The sequence below is a fragment of the Cornus florida genome, unplaced genomic scaffold (genome assembly GCF_030987335.1).
Source record: "Cornus florida cultivar Cherokee Brave unplaced genomic scaffold, ASM3098733v1 CherokeeBrave_3.0.0_Hap2_Chr02, whole genome shotgun sequence".
Taxonomy (NCBI): Eukaryota; Viridiplantae; Streptophyta; class Magnoliopsida; order Cornales; family Cornaceae; genus Cornus; species Cornus florida.
Genome location: NW_026775572.1, coordinates 32,241,707 through 32,263,492, shown reverse-complemented (window position 1 = coordinate 32,263,492; position 21,786 = coordinate 32,241,707). Strand labels below are relative to the sequence as shown.

At 28.9% G+C, this 21,786-nt stretch overlaps 1 pseudogene; it reads right to left on the bottom strand.

Moving 5' to 3' along the window:
• Positions 1–21,147: 21,147 nt before the first annotated feature.
• LOC132297654 (U2 spliceosomal RNA) lies at positions 21,148–21,308 on the bottom strand (annotated as a pseudogene).
• Between the last annotated feature and the right edge of the window lie 478 nt (positions 21,309–21,786).

Below are 21,786 nucleotides of genomic sequence, written 5' to 3'. Positions count from 1 at the left end.
CGTGGAAACCACTCAAGATGAAGGCACGTGAAGTCAAAAACCAACTCCGAGCATGAGAAGTGAGGTTGTGCCAAAAACTGACAAACGGAGATAAGATAGAATAGGGAAAAGGACAAAATAGCGCATAGTGTCGAAAAACGAAAAATGTGAAAATGACTCGGTCCTCAAAGGAAGTTGTTAATCCACGGAAAAGAGTCTCAGGAACCAATTCCAAGCACTCGAGATGACACTAAGCGACACGAAACAGAGCTCAGAAAAGAAAATTAAACGAAAAAAATTCATTCGTAAAATTTCAAGAAAAAGGAAAGGAAGGCAAATGACTGGGTCGTTACATCTTTTTGTATCAATTAATAAATAATTTTTATATGAATAATAGTTGTCTAATTAAATTTCCTTTTATTAAAAAACTCATAACAAATAGATAATTTGTGTTACAGTTTTTCAGAAATTCATTAAATATATCTTTGTCAAGTGTAATAAAATTTTATTGAAAATAAAATTGGTAATTTGTGATACAGTTTTATAGGAATTATTTTATTTTCTTTAAATATATCCTTGACTAATTAGATTTAATTTTATTAAAAACTTATAATAAAAGCTAATTTGTGGTAGAGTTTTACAAAATTTATTTTATTTTATATGTCAATTAATAAATATTTCTTATATTAATAATCCTTGTCTAATTAGATTTTCTTTTATTAAAAAATTCATAATAATAAATAGATAAATAGGATAATTTAAACATTATTAGGTAAATTTTAGAGTTTTTTGGAGTTTTTTTTAAAAAAAAAAAAACTCTTTTCATATCAATTAATAAATATTTTTTTATATAAGTAAATAAATACTTAAACTCTTTGCACATTTAATAATTGTATAGATAAAAATTCTTTTTTTATATCAATTAATAAATATTTTTTATATAAATAAATGAATAGTTAAATACTGAAACTCTTTGCACATTTAATAATAGTATAGATAAAAACTCTTTTTATATTAAATAAAAAAATAAAAAAATTATTTATTAGAATTCTAGATTTCTAAAATTCTTAATTTCTGTACCCCTTTCTCCTTCCTCCATGCATCTATTTATAGGCTTCTTGGATTAATAGGATGATAACATGTGTCATCTCCTGATAATGACATAATCATAAGTGGGCCGAGCCGGTTATATTATGATAATTATACATAAAAAAATAACTATTATTTTTATATCAATTAATAAATATTTTATTCTGATTGATTTTATTAGGTAATTTTTAGAGTTTTATAGAAACTATTTTTATACGTGTTAGAGTTTTGTAGAAATTCTTTTAAAAACTCTTTTTATATGAATTAATAAATATTTTTATATATTAATAATTCTTGTCTAATTAGATTATCTTTTATTAAAAAAACTCATAATAAAAGGTAATTTGTGGTAGAGTTTTAGAAAAATTATTTTATTTTTTATATTAATAAAAAAATATTTTTTATATGAATAATTTTTGTCTAATTAGATTATCTTCTATTTTTGAACTTATAATAAATAAATAAATAAATAGGTAATTTGAGTTAGAGTTTAATAGAAATTCTTTTTAAATCAATTAGTAAATATTTTTTATATTAATAATTATTGTCTAATTATATTTCCTTTGATTAAAAAACTCATAATAAATAGGTAAATAGGTAATTTGTGTTAGAGTTTAATATAAACTCATTTTATATCAATTATTAAATATATTTTATATTAATAATAGTTGTCTAATTAGATTTCCTTTTATTAAAAAACTCATAACAAATAGATAATTTGTGTTAGAGTTTTATATAAACTCTTTAAATATATCTATGTCTAGTGTGATAGAGTTTTAGTGAAAATAAAATAAGTAATTTGTAATAGAATTTTATGAATTAGTAAATATTTTTTATAATGATAATTCTTGTTTAATTAGATTTTCTTTTATTAAATAACTCATAATAAATAGATAAATTGATAATTTGTGTTAGAGTTTTATAGAAACTCTTTTAAAACCTCTTTTTATATCAATCAATAAATAATTTTTTATATTAATAATAGTTGTCTAATTAGATTTTCTTTTATTAAAAAACTCATAACAAATAGATAATTTGTGTTAGAGTTTTATAGAAACTCTTTAAATATATATTTGTCGAGTGCAATAGAGTTTTATTGAAAATAAAATAAGTAATTTGTGATAGAGTTTTATAAAAATTATTTTATTTTCTTTATATATATTCTTGTCAAATTAGATTTAATTTTATTAAGCAACTCATAATAAAAGATAATTTGTGGTATAGTTTTAGAAAAATTATTTTATTTTATATGTCAATTAATAAATATTTTTTATATTAATTATTCTTGTTCAATTAGATTTTCTTTTATTAAAAAATTCATAATAATAAATAGATAAATAGGTTAATTTAAATTTTATTAGGTTGATTGTAGAATTTTATAGAGTTTTTTTTTTCTCTTTTCATATCAATTAATAAATATTTATATATATAAATAAATAAATATTGAAATACTGAAACTCTTTGCACATTTAATAATAGTATAGATGTATATATATACTAGTAAAATGCACATGTTGAATGTTTTGTAACTTATTGATATATTCGTTGTATGATATTGTTGGATATTAAATAAATTTTTATTAACAATGTTTAGAGTGTATTAATTGTCATCTTAATGAATTCCTAAACTATAACTCTTTGAAAATAAAAATATTCATTTGAACAATGTTTAGAGAGTAATAATTGTCATCTCAAAAGAAACAAAATAAGGTTTTCCATTAATGAATGAATAAAAACTATAAACATTAAAAAAATATATATGAAAATTAAAATTCTATAATTTACAAAACATTCATAAATAAATAGTATATAAAAATTCTATATATTATAAAATCCGAAAGGGTACCAACAATGTTTAGATTGTAATAATTATCACTTCAAAATAAACAAAATATATTAGAAAATCCAAAACTATAACTGTTTGAAAATAAAAGTATTCCTAAATTATTTATTTATCAATCTTTATCTTTTTTACATATCTTATTTATTCATGAAATGAATCATTGTCAAGTGTCAATTCTTTTGATTATTCCACCGCAAAATAAATTTTCAAGACTTGTTGAGTATTGTATATCTTCACCGGAAAAAGAAAATATTTTCCTTTGCAACTTGTCACTTTGTTGCTAAATTCATCCATATCCTGCAAAAAGAAGAAATATAATTTAGAACTATTGAGAAATTCAAGTAAGTATTTTTTTTTTAATTTAATTAAAATTTTATAAATAAGGATAGAAAATTACCTCAATTTGTAATTGTAGTAAATCATCTAGTGAACAATTTATTCCAGTGAACAATTTATTAATGTTTAGCAATCATTGAACATTGTTAGGGTTGCAAGTCTTACAATATGTTCCATACTTCGCACTTTACTTATCATCATAAATTTACATATGAGTAAATACAAAGAATTATGTATTTGTAATATTATTAAATCATTGATATAAATGCAATAATAAGGTTTTAGGACCAAATAATCATTTACATCAAGGATTTTATTAAATAAAAAATATAAAAATTGACAAATAATTTAATATATGGACCATCTAGTCAAGCACAATTGATTATAGATTGAATTTTCAACAGTAACTCTAAAACTATTCGAAAATATTCAGATCAAATATGGTACTTAATTTAAATATGTTTGTTCTCAAGTGTGGAAAGAATAATTAATGAGAGTAATATAATATAATTTGTTAATTTAAATTTTATTAGGTAATTACTGTTATTATATTTTGTGTGAGTAGTATAGTATAATTTGAATTTATTATATTTTGTGTGAGTAGTAGTATACTGCAAAATTTAGTACTACACTTAATCTTAGCCAAAAGGCCGAGAAGATGTAATTATTATTTTTTTAGCTCTATAGTTTTATAAGAGACTTTAATGTAATACTTTTTACTTTAAACCAATGTAGGACTTTGTAATTTGAATTAAATTCTTTTTATATTTTGTTAATTTGAATTAATTTTAATTTTGTTAGGTAATTTTGAGTTTTATAGAATTTCTATTGTTGGATATAATAATTAATGAGAACTATTTATTGTGAATTAAACTCTTTTATATTTTGTTAATTTGAATTTTATTAGGTAATTACTGTAATTATAATTTAGTAATTTATTACCGTAGAAGCATGTGGTAAGTTTCAGAGCTTTGGGAGTTCTCAAATTAAGAGAGGTTGTGTTGTATTTTGTTTTTCCTGTTGGGTTTTACTTAAATAATTCATGCAGAAATCAAGTATACAGTAATTAATTAAAGAGTAATTTAGACTCGTACCTGATTGATGATTAATGCACATATACTTTTGAGAATTCCTTATCGCCTTTTGAGAGATCTGAAAATAGAGCGCTTTACCCCCTTCTGAAAGTTGTCGATACGATAAGTTTGAATAAGGGTTTTAAAACCCTTATATATAACAACAACAGCGGGCGCGGGGGGGGGGGGGGGGGGGGGGACAGCTTCTCTACAAACAAACATACTCAAGTTTCCCTTCCTATCATGGAAACTTAAATATTAATGGTTAGAATTAAATCACACCAAATAAGTTGGAAAATCACAATTCAACGGTATAAAACTATACTCCCAATTAGACCACCAAATTGAAAAGTACAACCCAATCCATTAAGTATCAATAATCACATTGCAATCCTATTTTAGAAAGCGTAATGCATAGGACCATAAAATAATTTTTATTATTTAAATATATATATAAAAATTTCAACAATCTCCCACTTGGTCCATGCACTCTAAGTTTTATAAAATGACACTATAGATTGCAACAACACTTTATAAAAGTTGAGTGGTCACTTATTTTTATTTAGAAAACACAATTATCGAAATTGAGGGATTGAAAACTTTAGAACACTCTCCTTCATAAATTTCCTCAATAGTGGATCATGAATGCGTAATATATTAGTTTAAACAATTCCATGGTCTCAAAACCAATTCCATCTAGGATTCTAGTAAATATAGTGGTTTTTACTGTATTTCATGAGATGTGCAAAATGCATGTGGTCTAAACGCACACCTCATTATCCGTCCTGCTTCATACCATCGCGCTATGTCACCTGAACATATTACAGCAAACCGCCAACATTTTGTTAAGTGTGAGGGTTTACCGATATGGAGCCAATCCCATATCTAGCCCAAGCTATCCTCGTGGAGTGTGAAATACTTCCACAGGCAAACTTTAATATTTATGTTTGGATTTACCAATGTGGTATCAATCTCAAATCTAGTCCAAACAACATCATGAGTGAAATACCACTCCTCAGACAAATCTTATATTTGGATTTATCGATATGATGTCAATCTCATATCTAGCCCAAACAACCGTATAATTGAAATATCACTCTCAGACAACCTTTAATAATTATTTCGGACTTACCGATGTGGTGTCAATCTCACATCTAACCCAAACAACCTCATAAGTGAAATACTACTCCCAGACAAACATAATAGCACGTGCATAAACCATATATATAAAGATAATAATAATTATGCATCATAACTTTATTTTGGATGCAAATAACTGTCACCATAAGGTGTAAATTGGAGGAAAAATAACTATCACCATAAGGCGTAAAGAAACTAATTACAATGTAGCATATACAAAAGAAATACTATATATCATAACATAATGACTCTTGAACACCTATCCGAATCACGCGCTCTTTAAATACTTTATTATTTTCGGTTGAATACTTTAGTAAGAGGATTTGCAACAATCTTTTTGTAACCATATGGGAAAATTATAAATTTTAACATTCTCACGCTTGAAAATGTACTTTATGTCAATCGGCTTACTACGCTTGGTCACTATTAAAATTTTCATGTACTAAACTAATGTAAGCCTTTAGAGAAAGTCCAAGTATTCCTGTAGCTTGATCTCTATGGATCCTAATGCCAAAGACATACTTTGCATACTCATATCCTTCATGTCAAAAACTTTACATAAAATTTTTAATATCATGTATCACATGAATGTCATTGCTACCTTGCAAAATATCATTAACATATAGAACAAGGAAAATAAAATGACTCCCACTGAACTTGAGGTATATGCATTTATCCATAACATTCTCTTTGAACTTACAATTAATAACCACTGAATTAAAATTTTGGATACTATTGCTGTAAAACTTACTTAAGTCATAAATGAGTGATTATGAAAGAATGACTCTTAAAGAGTTCTTTAATGAAGCTGGAGAAAATCTCAAAGAAATCAACACTTTCTTATATCTACCAGACACCTTAAAATCACCAACTACAGCATACTTCCAAACTCTAGAATATCTCCTAAGCTAAACTGGCTTAAGAACTAGATTAGAAACTGAAAGAAAGGTCTGCAAAAAAAGAAATAACTGAAAGAGTGGGAATATGGGCTTTAACTGAAACCACTAAAGAAAGTGGAATGCACCTGGAATAAATAGAATAGATGCTGAAAATACCTTTCTGTAAAAGAAACTACAATATCTTAAACTCCCACTGGATTCACCACTCTCATTAAATATACATGACATATTCCAATTAACTCCATAGGTCTACAGGACAGTAAAATCTTGAATTCTTTAATCTTTCAAGATGTCTAATAAAATAATCATTGGTAATGTGAGTATTAAGCTCTTTAATATCTGCATCATATAACTATGTCTCTATAAGATATTCCTACACTTTCTATTTTCTGCAACTTTATTCTGTTCAAGAAAACTAGAAGTGGTGTACTATGGCACAATGCGCTGCTCTTTAAGTATGCACTGCTCTTTACACCCTCCTTACCATTCTCCCAATAGAACTCACCACCTTAGTCCGATCTTAAAATCATAATCTTTATACCAATTACTTTCAACTTTAGTCTAGTGGATTTTACATACATCAAGTGCTTCGGATTTCTGGTGGATTAAGTATATAATCATACCTTGAGAACCCATCAATGAAGACAATGAAATATCTTTACCACAAACGAGTTACAATAAGAAATAGACCACAAAATTCGGTATAAATATAGGCTAAATGACCAAATAACCGACTAGCCTAAAAATTGCGTTGCTCTGCATCTGTCATTTGATACAACCGACGCATAAAATTTATGGCCCAATAATCTTATCCTTAATCAAGCGTTCAAGTCTCTTTGGAGAGACATTCCCCAATATCCTATGCATAGCATAGATGAATCCCCTCTAAGCAAAGCACATTTTATTCGGAAGGTATCGAGTCTATAGAAAAACAAGAAACAAGTAGGATCACACTTGAATCCATCCACCATGTCTATACCTATACTTTTACCAAGTTAAGCTCAACTATTAACACGTCAATTTTCTTTCCTGCTTTGGTTTTCTTTTCCACCACAATAACCTTTTTCTTTTGATGTCATGTTATTTCTATAGGATCAACATTTATCATTCCATGATCAATGTTTTTTCATGTATTGTTCTGCATTTCTTTATTCTGTTTAGCCTTATTCACTTTCTTGCCACCTAATTTATTCTTGAAATGATTCTTGTTGTCATGGCAAGAAGAGTTGACTCAGTTTTAACACCCTTGAGTCGCTCCCCTTCAATCACACAAAGTGCTTATAGGTGGTTAATGCCACATTTAACTTCTTATGAATTATAATTCACCTTGAAAACTGAAACAATCTAAGTAGAGAATAGATCACCATATGGACTAATAACTTATCATTAAATATGATTCCCTACTACCTCAGACCATTAATCAGCTTGCACATCTTATAGATGCACTCCCTCACTGAACCTTTGCCATCATATCTAACTAACAAAACCATGTCAGATAATAGTATTGTAGTTGCTTCTTAATGCCCGTTAACTCTTTCTTGATAAAATCAAGAAGTTCATTGGCAGTATCAAAACCAGAATACCACCCTGAATAGTATCACCAATGGGAACATAAATTAACCTAATGGCATGGTAGTTCCTTTAGTCCACCTAAAAATGCAACAATTTGTCTATCTAAGAAGACTCCGCACTGGGAATATGGGTTTCTTCCTCAAAAAAAAAAAAAAAAAAAAACATAAACTTGTGATCTAAGAAACCCAATATAATATCAAAACTGATAAGTGCTTAAATGTTGCACATTTTAGCACCTAAGTTAGGGTATTTCAGTCGTTGTAGCTATCTTAATTTCATGTTTTAGTCCTAATTTATGTTTATGTGTATTTCAGGGTAATAAAGTTAAACTGAGCTAAGAACGGTCCATTAAAGCCTTTTTAGAGTCAATCAAAGATATTCAGAAAAAGCTCAGAAAATGGCAAAAAGGAGGTCGCAGCCCATTGCTCGTATAGTGTGTTTATTCTTCAAAAGCGGTCAATCTCAGGCTTTTGATGATGTTCCCAAAGATGGAGAAGCAAACCAAATAGCCCGGGGCAAAAATGGAGCTGAATAGGGCTTAAAGGAATTTGTCAACTCTGGGGGGATCGATCCCCAGGGTGGGGGATCGATCCCCCAGGACTTAGCAACATTACAGTTTTTATTTAATTTTTGGGCTCATTTTGGGAACTGTTGGGCTTTAATGAGATTGTTACTTAAGGCCCAGTGAGCCATTAGATTAGGGTGAGTTTTAGTTTTTATTTAGGTAAAGATTATTAGAAAAAAAAAAAAAAAAGTTTTATTTTATTTTTTTTCTGTATCGTAGTATCGTTTTTTCTCTCTGGAAAAACACGCGAAGAAAGGGAAAAAGAAGAACAGGCTAGGGTTTGGAAGAAAAGTTCAGAGAAGATGAAGCAGATGATGGGGATTGTCCTGTCTTCGACTCCATCAACCATGAGTGGCTGATTCTTCTACTTAGGGTTGGATAAACCCTAAGCATGTAACCTATTCTCTCTCTCTTTTCATACTTTTTGGGGATTAATTTATGTAAATAGTGTATAGTCTTGAATATTATGAATTAAATTCTTCCAATTGATTATCTGTATTAATCTCATATTGTCTTATGTGCGGTTGATTGATAAACAAATTTTACACACGAATTCTTTGTTAATTGATTCTTGTGATGGCTATGCATGGTATTGCTTAGTTGTAATTGTGTTTCAAATTGATGAAAAATGCTTACATTTGATGGATGGTACTACATGTTTAGGTTAATTTGTTGTTTAATTAGTTTTAAATTCATGTTTAATTAGTTTAATTTAAGTTTAATTAATTTAATTGCAATTCAATTATTAGGTAAGTAGACCATCCATACTTATGTTTGAATTCCATACTTTTTGTCACAATTGCATTATCTTCTAGATTAATGTGTGTTAAATTTGTAACTTGGATTGATAAATCATGCTTTGAATTGGTGAATTGCACTACACTTAGTTTAATTGTCATTAGGTAGTTGATTCATGCTTGAAATTGATGGTTTACACTTTTCATTGCTCTTGTTAGCCACATATAGATTACATAGTATTATTTCCCCAATTAGTTAGAAGTGAGTGAGTTAGGGAATGTGCTTAGTGGTGAATCCTACACCCTAAGTCTCTTTCCAATCTCTTAAACTCTATTTCTTTATTGCAATCATTTAGTTTAAAATTAGTTTTAATCACAAACAAAACCCTTTTGGCAATCACATAAGCATTAAAGTAGAATTCAATTCTTGAAAACCTATAATTGTTTAGATCTCTTGGGACGATCCCTGCTCACTTCATACTCCATAGTATAAGTGTTTAGTGGTTTTATAAATTTTAAAATATGGTGCCCACTTGACATTATTTCTAAACCTAAAGTGTTGTGCATTATTTTGTGCACACGCTCGGTCGCACCATAGTTTTGGCGCCGTTGCCGGGGATCTAACTGTTTTTAAAGAATTGAATTAGACATTAGTTCTTTGTTGATTGTTTACTTTTAAGTCATTTTTATTTTTATTTTCTCATTTAATGTGCAATTAGGTATTTGATACAAGAAAGGTGAACATTGGAGCTTAAAGCAATCATTGGAATTTGGAGTTGCTTAAGGACCTTTGTAAGCAATTCTTACCCTAATTGTTCATTTTTCTATGCTTGCGAGATAGTCCTTGTTGAGGCTTTCATAATGCTTAAATATTTTATCTAAGCATAGGTCCTTGTCGAGGCCATTACTTTCATTGTTATATGCATGAGCCATTGTCGAGGCAATTATTTTATTGTTTTCGGATTGTGAATGTGAATGGAGCCCTTGTTTGATCCAAGTTTGGGGGAAAATTTTACCCCTTATCCTTATGCATCTCCATCATATCATGATCCTTATGAGAGTGAGTCCAATACATTTCATAAATCATTATCATATAATGGACTTGATCATTCTTATGATCCCTCTTATGACTATTACCCTCCCCCACCATTTTATGAAGAACCATCTCCATTACCTTACTCTCTCGGATTTGAAAATAAAATGTTAGCTCTAATTGATGAACTTAATGAAATGAGACAACTTATTAATTATCATTCTCATAAGCTAGCGATGCTAAAAGCTCAAGTTGAGGAAATTGTAAGTACTCTTTCTCGTCAAGAGGAAGAGGAAGAAGAGGCAAGTCAATTAATGACTAATCAAAGTGAGCAAAACATGATAATAAAAGAGGGTGAGGCAAGTGAGCTAGTGACTAATCCAATAGAGCATAAATTGAATTATGAGGACATTCCTTATAATCTTGAGCATGAGGAAATTGATACCTTAGAGAGTGAGGAGTTGTTGACCACTATAGAGGTAGGAGAGGAAAAGGAGGAACTTGTAAAAGAGATCCTTCCTTTTATTATCCCCAATGATCCTCTTGAGGCGTGCCTTTTGAAAATGTATGAAGGATGTGGTTTTGACATCGAAAGCTCCACGTATGACGTGAACTCTTTAATGAACTCCATAGCTAACTTGGAAAGTGAAGAGATGGTGATTAGTGAGGAAGAGAAAAGGGATGAAAAGAGTGCATTTCTTAATAATTCAATTGAGTCTTTGAAAGACGTTGCCTTGCCAAGTTCAAGACTGCCCATTATTGATTTCATTTTCAAGACCATTGATGAAAGGAAACAAATTGCATCTTACATCATTTCTTTTCAAGTCATTCTTTTGGGAGATGAATTTGTTGTTATGAGAGAGGATCCACTTGGGAAAATAGACAAACGGATTAATGAGGATGTCTCATATCCGGTTTTTGATACTTTTGATTAGCATGTTGCCTCAACGTCTTGCTAGAGACGTTAAACATTAGTATTTTTTGTAGAGTTTCACAACTTTATTTCTCCCTTATTTCTTTTTGTTTTTCATTTGCATTTTTATTTCTTTGTATTTTTATTTTGCTTATACATACTTTGTTGTAGTTTTTTTTAAAAATAATAATAATAAATAAATAAATAAATAAAAATTTTGCCTATCAGGTGTCGGGCAATCATTCACCCGGCATTGGGCGGCCATCGCCCAGAGAAAACTAAAAAAAAAAAATTCTTTTACCCCTTGTATAGTGCTTGTTTACTTTCCTTTTTTTATTTTTATTTTTTATTTTTCTTTCATTTTGTTTCTTTACATGCTTTCATTATTTTAGTATATATATATTTTATTTTAGTATATATATTTCATTTTAGTTTTGCTTTATTCAAAAAAAAAAATTAAAAAAAAAGGTAAAAAAAAAAAAAATAGTACTAGTTAATTTAGGCTGGTATGTGATTTTATTTCAATTATATTTATTATTTTTTTATTTTTTTTTATTTTTATATATTTTTCATTTTAGTGTATATATTCTTTGTAGTTTTGCTTTAAAAAAAAAAAAAAAACAATTGGGAGATCAATCCCATTCTTTGGCAGAGAGCAACAAAAAAATGGCCCATGTGGATGGATCCCCCAATCATGTGGATCGATCCCTTTTTCCATGTATCTCCCCTTTCGCAGTCCACAGTGGAGCGAAAATTTTTTGCATAAAATTAACGATCCCTCACTTAGGGTGAGCGAGCCCCTTAGCTTGCCCTACTCTCTGTGCCCAAACAAAATTTTCTTCCTTTCCCCGCAAATCTCTTCAATCCAAATACATCAATCTTCTATTTCCCAGCAAACCCTTAACCCACATCCAAACCCAATTTCTCATCCATCCCTCACTGTTTTCTTCTTCTTTACCGCGGCATCAAAAGCTTCAAATTCCGGCGCCATGGACTGAGTTCTTCTCCGCTGACGGTTTGAGTTCGCCGTTTGCTTCGCCTTTTATTTTCCGACGCGGTTGGTACTTCCAACGGCGACTGGCTATTTTCTTCAGCGATCGCGGCTATCTTTCCGGCGATTTGGATTGGGTTCTTCTCCAGCGATCAAGGCTGGATCTTTGCGGCGTCGCGGCTTGTTCCTTCCGGCGAGTTTCTGCATCACCGTTTTCTCCGGCGCTTTCTGGCGAGCTCGAACAAGGCTGGTTCTTCTCCGGCCACGATTTCCGGCGGTTGGTTCTTCCAACAGCGGTCGCGGCTGTTCATCTTCTCTGGCGAGCTTTTGGCTTCGCCGTTCCAATTGATACATTTAAAAAAAAAAAAAAAAAAAAAATTTAAAAAAAAAAAAAAAGAAAAAGAAAAAGAAAAGAAAAAAAATTAAAATAATAAAATAAATAAATAAAAAAACAAAAAAAAATAAAAAATAAAAACATAACATAAAAATTTTAATAATTAAAAAGTATATATATATATATATATATATATATATATATTTTGAATTGATTTATTAAAAAAAAAAATAGATAAAAAAAAAAAAGAGTAGCATTGATGTTTAAAAAAAAAAAAAAAAAAGGCTAAGTAGAATTTGTAGTAGTGTTTTTAGTTATTTATTTTTTTATTTATTTTTGATAAAAATAAAAAAAATATTAAAATAAAATAAAATTTCAGTAACATCCTGTCTTGCTAGAGACGTTAAATTTAGCCAATTTTTCTTATTTTATTTTGTTGGTTGTATATACATGTTCTTTTCCTTTGTAAAAAAAAAAAAAAAAAAAAAAACAACATTTTGAATTGATTTATTTTAGTATATATTTATTTCTTTTTAGTTTAGTATATATTTTTTTTCTTTTTAGTTTAGAATATTTTTCTTTGTGTAAAAAAAAAAAAAAACACTGGGAGATCAATCCTATTCTTGAAATTAAAAAAAAAAAACATATCACAAAAATTTCAAAAATATGTATCCCCGTTATGCCCTTCTGCTTAGTTATGCATGTTTTCATCTTTTACAAAGGGCTTGATATCATATCTCTTTACATCTTATTCTATATTGTTTTGGAATGTATGCTTTACTTATCCCATTTGATATTTGATGTGAGTTGCTAGTGTGGCTTTTCTAGTAGGTTTTTGCATCCAAGTTTGGGGGAGACCTCTTTCGTCATGGATCATTGCCGGGCGTCATTAACTTTTGCCATCACGGTATACTCTTTCCATTTCTTTCATTGTTCTCATTGCACATTGAGGACAATGTGCAATTTAAGTTTGGGGGTAAAGTAGCCTTGTTACATTCTACTTTAAGTTGAGCTTTAAATGCATGATTGAGATTTGAGATATATTTGGCAATGATTTTGAACTTTTGAAGTATAGTTCCTTTGAAAAGCAAGTTGTTAGGGTCTAATACTTCTTGTATGCTCTAGGATGCCATTTAGGGGTAAATTTTTAATTTTTGATATCATGTTTGCTCTTATGGTACACATCATCTTGTTGGTTGAAAATGCATTGAGAGTTGATTCTAGAATTCTACACTTGCACTTGCGCACACTAGCATTCAATTTATGGGGTACATGCTTAGTTGATTATTGTCTTGGTTTATCCCAATTGAGCTAGTATGCTTTGAAAGCTTTCATTCTTGATAAAATGACCTTGAAAAAAAAAAAATAAATAAATAAATAAAAGCACTCACCAAAAGTGAGGAATAAAAAAAAAAAAAAACTGCATTCTTTCAACATGTCAACTGATTAAAAAGGAAGACAAGGGAAGAATGTAAGATGTATGATTAGTTTGAGTTCGTAGCCTAGCCATTCCGAGTCATTACGCCCTTAGGAGTGTCTTTACACTTAACGCCCTAAGACCATCTGGTTTGGGAGTCGTTGGCTCAACGCTTGTTACATGGGGTGATTAGAGAGCTTAAGGAACTTGGACATTGCACATGGTCATACATAAAAATAAAAAATCAATAAAAAAATGAAATCAATAAAAAAAAAGAAAAAAAAGAATGTTTGATTAAATAACAAGGTCCATTCAATGTCTTGATGTCTGGTACTATATCTGCATGCTAGTTTGAGGGTAAGGCTATGCCATTACTTTGATTTGCTAGGATAGCAACACATTTTGATGCCGGTTCACTTAAAAGGATGATAGAATTGATTCAATTTGCATGATTAATTGATTGATGTGTGGAGGACCGTTTGTGCTTACATGATGTTGAAACGTTGATAATAGCTTAGAAATGGCAGAAATTTGCATACTTGAGGTAGTCTACTTTCAACACTTGTTTAATATGTGTCGTTACTTCTCAAGTAAGAAAGAGCTGTTGATGTTTGTGGGTACCATTTCTGTAAACCCTCACGAGACTTCACTCGTCCACTAGGGGTAACCTAGGGGTTTAAAAGGCTTGTTGCATATGCTAAATGCAACCGTGATCCTTACGAAAGTGGTGTTATCTTTATTTGTTTTATTAGTTCATAGTTGTATATATGTTTATTTCATTTCCATGCTGTAGTTCATTGCTAGGGACTAGCAATATCTAAGTTTGGGGGCGTGATAAGTGCTTAAATGTTGCACATTTTAGCACCTAAGTTAGGGTATTTCAGTCGTTGTAGCTATCTTAATTTCATGTTTTAGTCCTAATTTATGTTTATGTGTATTTCAGGGTAATAAAGTTAAACTGAGCTAAGAACGGTCCATTAAAGCCTTTTTAGAGTCAATCAAAGATATTCAGAAAAAGCTCAGAAAATGGCAAAAAGGAGGTCGCAGCCCATTGCTCGTATAGTGTGTTTATTCTTCAAAAGCGGTCAATCTCAGGCTTTTGATGATGTTCCCAAAGATGGAGAAGCAAACCAAATAGCCCGGGGCAAAAATGGAGCTGAATAGGGCTTAAAGGAATTTGTCAACTCTGGGGGGATCGATCCCCAGGGTGGGGGATCGATCCCCCAGGACTTAGCAACATTACAGTTTTTATTTAATTTTTGGGCTCATTTTGGGAACTGTTGGGCTTTAATGAAATTGTTACTTAAGGCCCAGTGAGCCATTAGATTAGGGTGAGTTTTAGTTTTTATTTAGGTAAAGATTATTAGAAAAAAAAAAAAAAAAGTTTTATTTTATTTTTTTTCTGTATCGTAGTATCGTTTTTTCTCTCTGGAAAAACACGCGAAGAAAGGGAAAAAGAAGAACAGGCTAGGGTTTGGAAGAAAAGTTCAGAGAAGATGAAGCAGATGATGGGGATTGTCCTGTCTTCGACTCCATCAACCATGAGTGGCTGATTCTTCTACTTAGGGTTGGATAAACCCTAAGCATGTAACCTATTCTCTCTCTCTTTTCATACTTTTTGGGGATTAATTTATGTAAATAGTGTATAGTCTTGAATATTATGAATTAAATTCTTCCAATTGATTATCTGTATTAATCTCATATTGTCTTATGTGCGGTTGATTGATAAACAAATTTTACACACGAATTCTTTGTTAATTGATTCTTGTGATGGCTATGCATGGTATTGCTTAGTTGTAATTGTGTTTCAAATTGATGAAAAATGCTTACATTTGATGGATGGTACTACATGTTTAGGTTAATTTGTTGTTTAATTAGTTTTAAATTCATGTTTAATTAGTTTAATTTAAGTTTAATTAATTTAATTGCAATTCAATTATTAGGTAAGTAGACCATCCATACTTATGTTTGAATTCCATACTTTTTGTCACAATTGCATTATCTTCTAGATTAATGTGTGTTAAATTTGTAACTTGGATTGATAAATCATGCTTTGAATGGGTGAATTGCACTACACTTAGTTTAATTGTCATTAGGTAGTTGATTCATGCTTGAAATTGATGGTTTACACTTTTCATTGCTCTTGTTAGCCACATATAGATTACATAGTATTATTTCCCCAATTAGTTAAAAGTGAGTGAGTTAGGGAATGTGCTTAGTGGTGAATCCTACACCCTAAGTCTCTTTCCAATCTCTTAAACTCTATTTCTTTATTGCAATCATTTAGTTTAAAATTAGTTTTAATCACAAACAAAACCCTTTTGGCAATCACATAAGCATTAAAGTAGAATTCAATTCTGGAAAACCTATAATTGTTTAGATCTCTTGGGACGATCCCTGCTCACTTCATACTCCATAGTATAAGTGTTTAGTGGTTTTATAAATTTTAAAATATGGTGCCCACTTGACATTATTTCTAAACCTAAAGTGTTGTGCATTATTTTGTGCACACGCTCGGTCGCACCAAAAACCTGTCTTCTAGGTAATAAAATTTTAACCATTCAATGGTTCAATCCCTATCTTTAAAATTACGGAAGCGTCTGTACCTGAATAAATGTTATATTGAATAACATCATAAAACCAACATATAAAATAATATGTCATAACTTTATGGATTATTACTTTAATTCGCGCTTGAGGTTTTTAAGCCGAATTTCTCACGGTGTTTTACTATGTGCAAAAACCATCCACCCTGCAGGAACAAATAAAATACCATCTAAAATCACCTTTTGACAGAATTTTAGATTTTACTTTACCTCCCAAACCTGCGATAAAATCTCACATAGACCTATTTGATTATACTTGAATTATTACTAAACACTTCCACTACCTTTTGGCAAGAGAATTATTTAGTTATAATCCAAACACTCTCAAATATTCTACTCACTTATCCCACACTAAGACATTGATCACTTTTTGGCAGAACAAACGCCCTCATGTAGGTAAGTGCACTGTGAGACCTCAATAAGACCAATGTCTTAAATTTAAAATAATAATTTCCACGAGTGTGTCACCTTTTGGCAGGCAGCACCCACTTTAGCTATTACCTTCGGAACGGTCACTTTACTAATTTTCCTAAACCCCAAGGAAAAACCTAATCTATAGATGTTCCATTTTATTTATGTTCATATTTATTTAGTGCACATAAGTTAAACCCAAAATTATGGAACATTTAATTTCACTATAATATAAATGACTTTAATACAAATAAAATAAGCCTCCTCATACATCTTAAGAAAGTATAGTGAACAATATAATAATAACATGCACTTCAATCGAGATTTAAAATCTCAATTGTTTATATACTTTAATTAAAATAAAATAACAAAACTTGATGCATGTATATTACATATCCGATATATAATTTAAAGTACTTTGAATCTTTAAATCAATTAGGTTAATACTGCTTGCTTATGACACGCAAGCCACATAGGTTTTCAACATAAAATTAAACAATTAAAACTTGAATCTTTAAATAAATCAAATTAATAATACTCGCTTATGGAACGCAAGCCCCATAAGTCATTCAATTTAAAATTGAACAAGTATGGCTAAACCACCACATAACTTCAAATTAAAATAAAAATCACTTAAGCATGTAATTCAAGATATATACCTCATATTGATACACAAAAAACATTAAATTTTAATAAATAATACTAAAAATATTAATCAATCAATTCTCCTCCTCCTCCAAACTGTAGGAGTACAATCTCAAATATATTACATGTATCACAACATACTTTAGATTGAATATTATATTAATTAAAAATCAATCAAACTTAACACCTGAAATCTTCTCAAATAAGTCATTAATGAACATATGTAATCCTCTCTATATATAAATAGACATGCTGGAAAAAGTAATGCTCCAAAGTATATGTATACTATGCTCGTGAATCGAGAATTACAATTTAATGAAATTTGATTTGTAAAAACTCATATCATATTTAATCTGTGCATGCACTTGAACATAAAATATATATACAGTATGTGTTGCGCTGCCCTTGGAAAGTTAGTTGACCATGATGCTATACTTCAGAAGGTCCAAAGTTTGAATTTATGCTACACCAACAAAACTTTTATATATATATATATATATATATATATATATATATATATATATATCTCGTTCGGCGTGCATGCACATAACATGTAAAAGATACCAATTGTTTTTGCTTAAAACGTACCAATTGCTTTTGCTTAAAACAAGGGTTCTCGTTCCACGTGCAAAATATATTATAGCAATTTAAAACAGAACCTTGCACACACACACACACACACACACACACACACATGTGTGTGTGTGTGTGTGTGTGAATCAATTATATATCCATGTACCAGTACAAACACACAATTTTCAGACTTTATATGTAATTAATTACTCATGAAAATTCAGGACACAAAGGTAATCAGTGTGATTTTAAATACATCGGTTCAAATATACTAGATCATAAATTAATCTTTACTACTTTGATTTCTACAAATCCTAACCTTACTTTGATACCAATTGTTGGGTTTTATTTAAATAATTCATGTAGAAATCAAGTATACAGTAATTAATTAAAGAGTAATTTAGACTCGTACCTGATTAATGATTAATGCACATATACTTTTGAGAATTCCTTATCGCCCTTTGAGAGATCTGAAAATAGAGCGCTTTATCCCCTTCTGAAAGTTGTCGATACGATAGGTCTGAATAAGGGTTTTAAAACCCTTATATATAATAACAACAGGGTGGGACGGCTTCTTTACAAATAAACATACCTAAGTTTCCCTTCCTATCATTGAAACTTAGATATTAATGGTTAGAATTAAATTACACCAAATAAATTGGAAAACCACAATCCAACGATATAAAACTATACTCCCAATTAGACCACCAAATTGAAAAGTACAACCTATTCCATCAAGTATCAATAATCACATTGCAATCCTATTTTAGAAAGCGTAGTGCATAGGACCATCAAATAATTTTTATTATTTAAATATATATATAAAAATTTCAACATTTCCTACTTGGTTGGTTATTACATATTGGTTAGTCTCTGTCGTTTGATGTATTAATTTTGTTTTCCAAGATATCATTTTTAGTGTGGCTTACAGCAATAAACTCACGACTCATTTACATCAAGGATTTTCTTAAATAAAAAATATGAAAATTGACAAATAATTTAATGCATGGACCATTTGGTCAAGCACAATTGATTATAGATTGAATTTTCAATAATAACTCTAAAGTTATTCCGAAATGTTCAGATCAAATATGGTACTTAATTTAAATATGTTTGTTCTCAAGTGTGGAAAGAATTATTTGGTCCATTTGGGTTTGGTTTAGGTTTTGAATCCCTTCCTGCTGCAATCGTGGGATATAATAATTAACGAGAGTAGTATAATATAATTTGTTAATTTGAATTTTATTAGGTAATTACTGTTATTATATTTTGTATGAGTAGTATAGTATAATTTGAATTTATTATATTTTGTGTGAGTAGTAGTATACTGCAAAATTTAATACTACACTTGATCTTAACCAAAAGGCTGAGAAGGTGTGATTATTATTTCTTTAGTACTATAGTTTTACAAGAGGCTTTTACGTAATATTTTTTACTTAAAACCAATGTGGGACTTTGTAATTTGAATTAAACTCTTTTTATATTTTGTTAATTTGAATTAATTTTAAGTTTATTAGGTAATTTTGAGTTTTATAGAATTTATATCGTAGGATATAATAATTAATGAGAGCTCTTTATTGTGAATTCAAATCTTTTATATTTTGTTAATTTGAATTAATTTGAATTTTATTAGGTAATTTTGAGTTTTATAGAATTTATATCAATTAATAAATAAATACTGAAACTCTTATCACAAAGGCCGAGAAAGTAGTACTACACTTGATCTTAGCCAAAAAACTAAGAAAGGTTAGCCAAGAGGCCGACCCAAAAAAATTTAGTATTACACTTCTTAGCCAAAAGGCCGAGAAGTTGTGATTATTATTTTTCTAGCTCTATAGTTTTATAAGATGCTTCCATTTAATCCTTTTTACTTAAAACTAATGTAAGACAAGAAAAATGAATTTTAATAGGTAATTTGTAATTGAATTAAACTCTTTCAATTAATTTTTATAATTTTTATTAGGTAATTTTTAATTTGAATTAAACTCTTTAAATAATTTTTAGGTAATTTTTTGTTTATAAAAATATTTTTTTATATTAATAAATAAATACTGAAACTCTTTGCACAAAGGTCGAGAAAGTAGTACTACACTTGGTTTTAGCCAAAAGACTAAGAAAGGTTAGCCGAAAGACCGACCCAAAAAAATTTAGTACTACACTTGATCTTAGCCAAAAGGCTGAGAAGGTGTGATTATTATTTCTTTAGTTCTATAGTTTAATAAGAGGCTTTCATGCAATCCTTTTTACTTAAAACCAATGTGGGACTTTGGAATTGAAATTAAACTCTTTTTATATTTTGTCAATTTGAATTAATTTTAGTTTTATTAGGTAATTTTGAGTTTTATAGAATGAATTAATTTTAATTTTATCAGATAATTTTGAGTTTTATAGAACTGATATCAATTAATAAATAAATACTTATTTTGTTAATTTGAATTAATTTTAATTTTATTAGGTAATTTTGAGTTTTATAGAATTTATATCGTGGGATATAATAATTAATGAGAGCTCTTTATTGTGAATTAAACTCTTTTATATTTTGTTAATTTGAATTTTATTAGGTAATTTTGAGTTTTATAGAATTTATATCAATTAATAAATAAATACTAAAACTCTTTGCACAAAGGCCGAGAAAGTAGTACTACACTTGATCTTAGCCAAAAGACCAAGAAAGGTTAGCCAAAAGGCTGACCCAAAAAAATATAATACTACACTTGATCTTAACCAAAAGGCCGAGAATGTGTGATTATTATTTCTTTAACTCTATAGTTTTATAAGAGGTTTAAAACCAATGTGGGTCTTTGTAATTTGAATTAAACTCTTTTTATATTTTGTTAATTTGAATTAATTTTAATTTTATTAGGTAATTTTGAGTTTTATAGAATTTATATCGTGGGATATAATAATTAATGAGAGTTCTTTATTATGAATTAAATTCTTTTATATTTTTGTTAATTTGAATTTTATTAGGTAATTTTGAGTTTTATAGAATTTATATCAATTAATAAATAAATACTGAAACTCTTTACATAAAGGCCGAGAAAGTAGTATTTCACTTGATCTTAGCCAAAAGACCAAGAAAGGTTAGCCAAAAGGCCGACCCAAAAAATTTAGTACTACACTTGATCTTAGCCAAAAGGCCGAGAAGGTGTGATTGTTATTTCTTTAGCTCTATAGTTTTATAAGAGACTTTCATGTAATCATTTTTACTTAAAACCAATGTGGGACTTTGTAATTTGAATTAAATTCTTTTTATATTTTGTTAATTTGAATTAATTTTAATTTTATTCGGTAATTTTAAGTTTTATAGAATTTATATCAATTAATAAATAAATACTTATTTTGTTAATTTAAATTAATTTTATTTTATTAGGTAATTTTGAGTTTTATAGAATTTATATCATGGGATATAATAATTAATGAGAGTTCTTTATTGTGAATTAAACTCTTTTGTATTTTGTTAATTTGAATTAATTTGAATTTTATTAAGTAATTTTGAGTTTTATAGAATTTATATCAATTAATAAATAAATACTGAAACTTTTTGTACAAAGGCCGAGAAAGTAGTACTGCATTTAATTTTAGCCAAAAGACCAAGAAATGTTAGACAAAAGGCCGACCCAAAAAAAT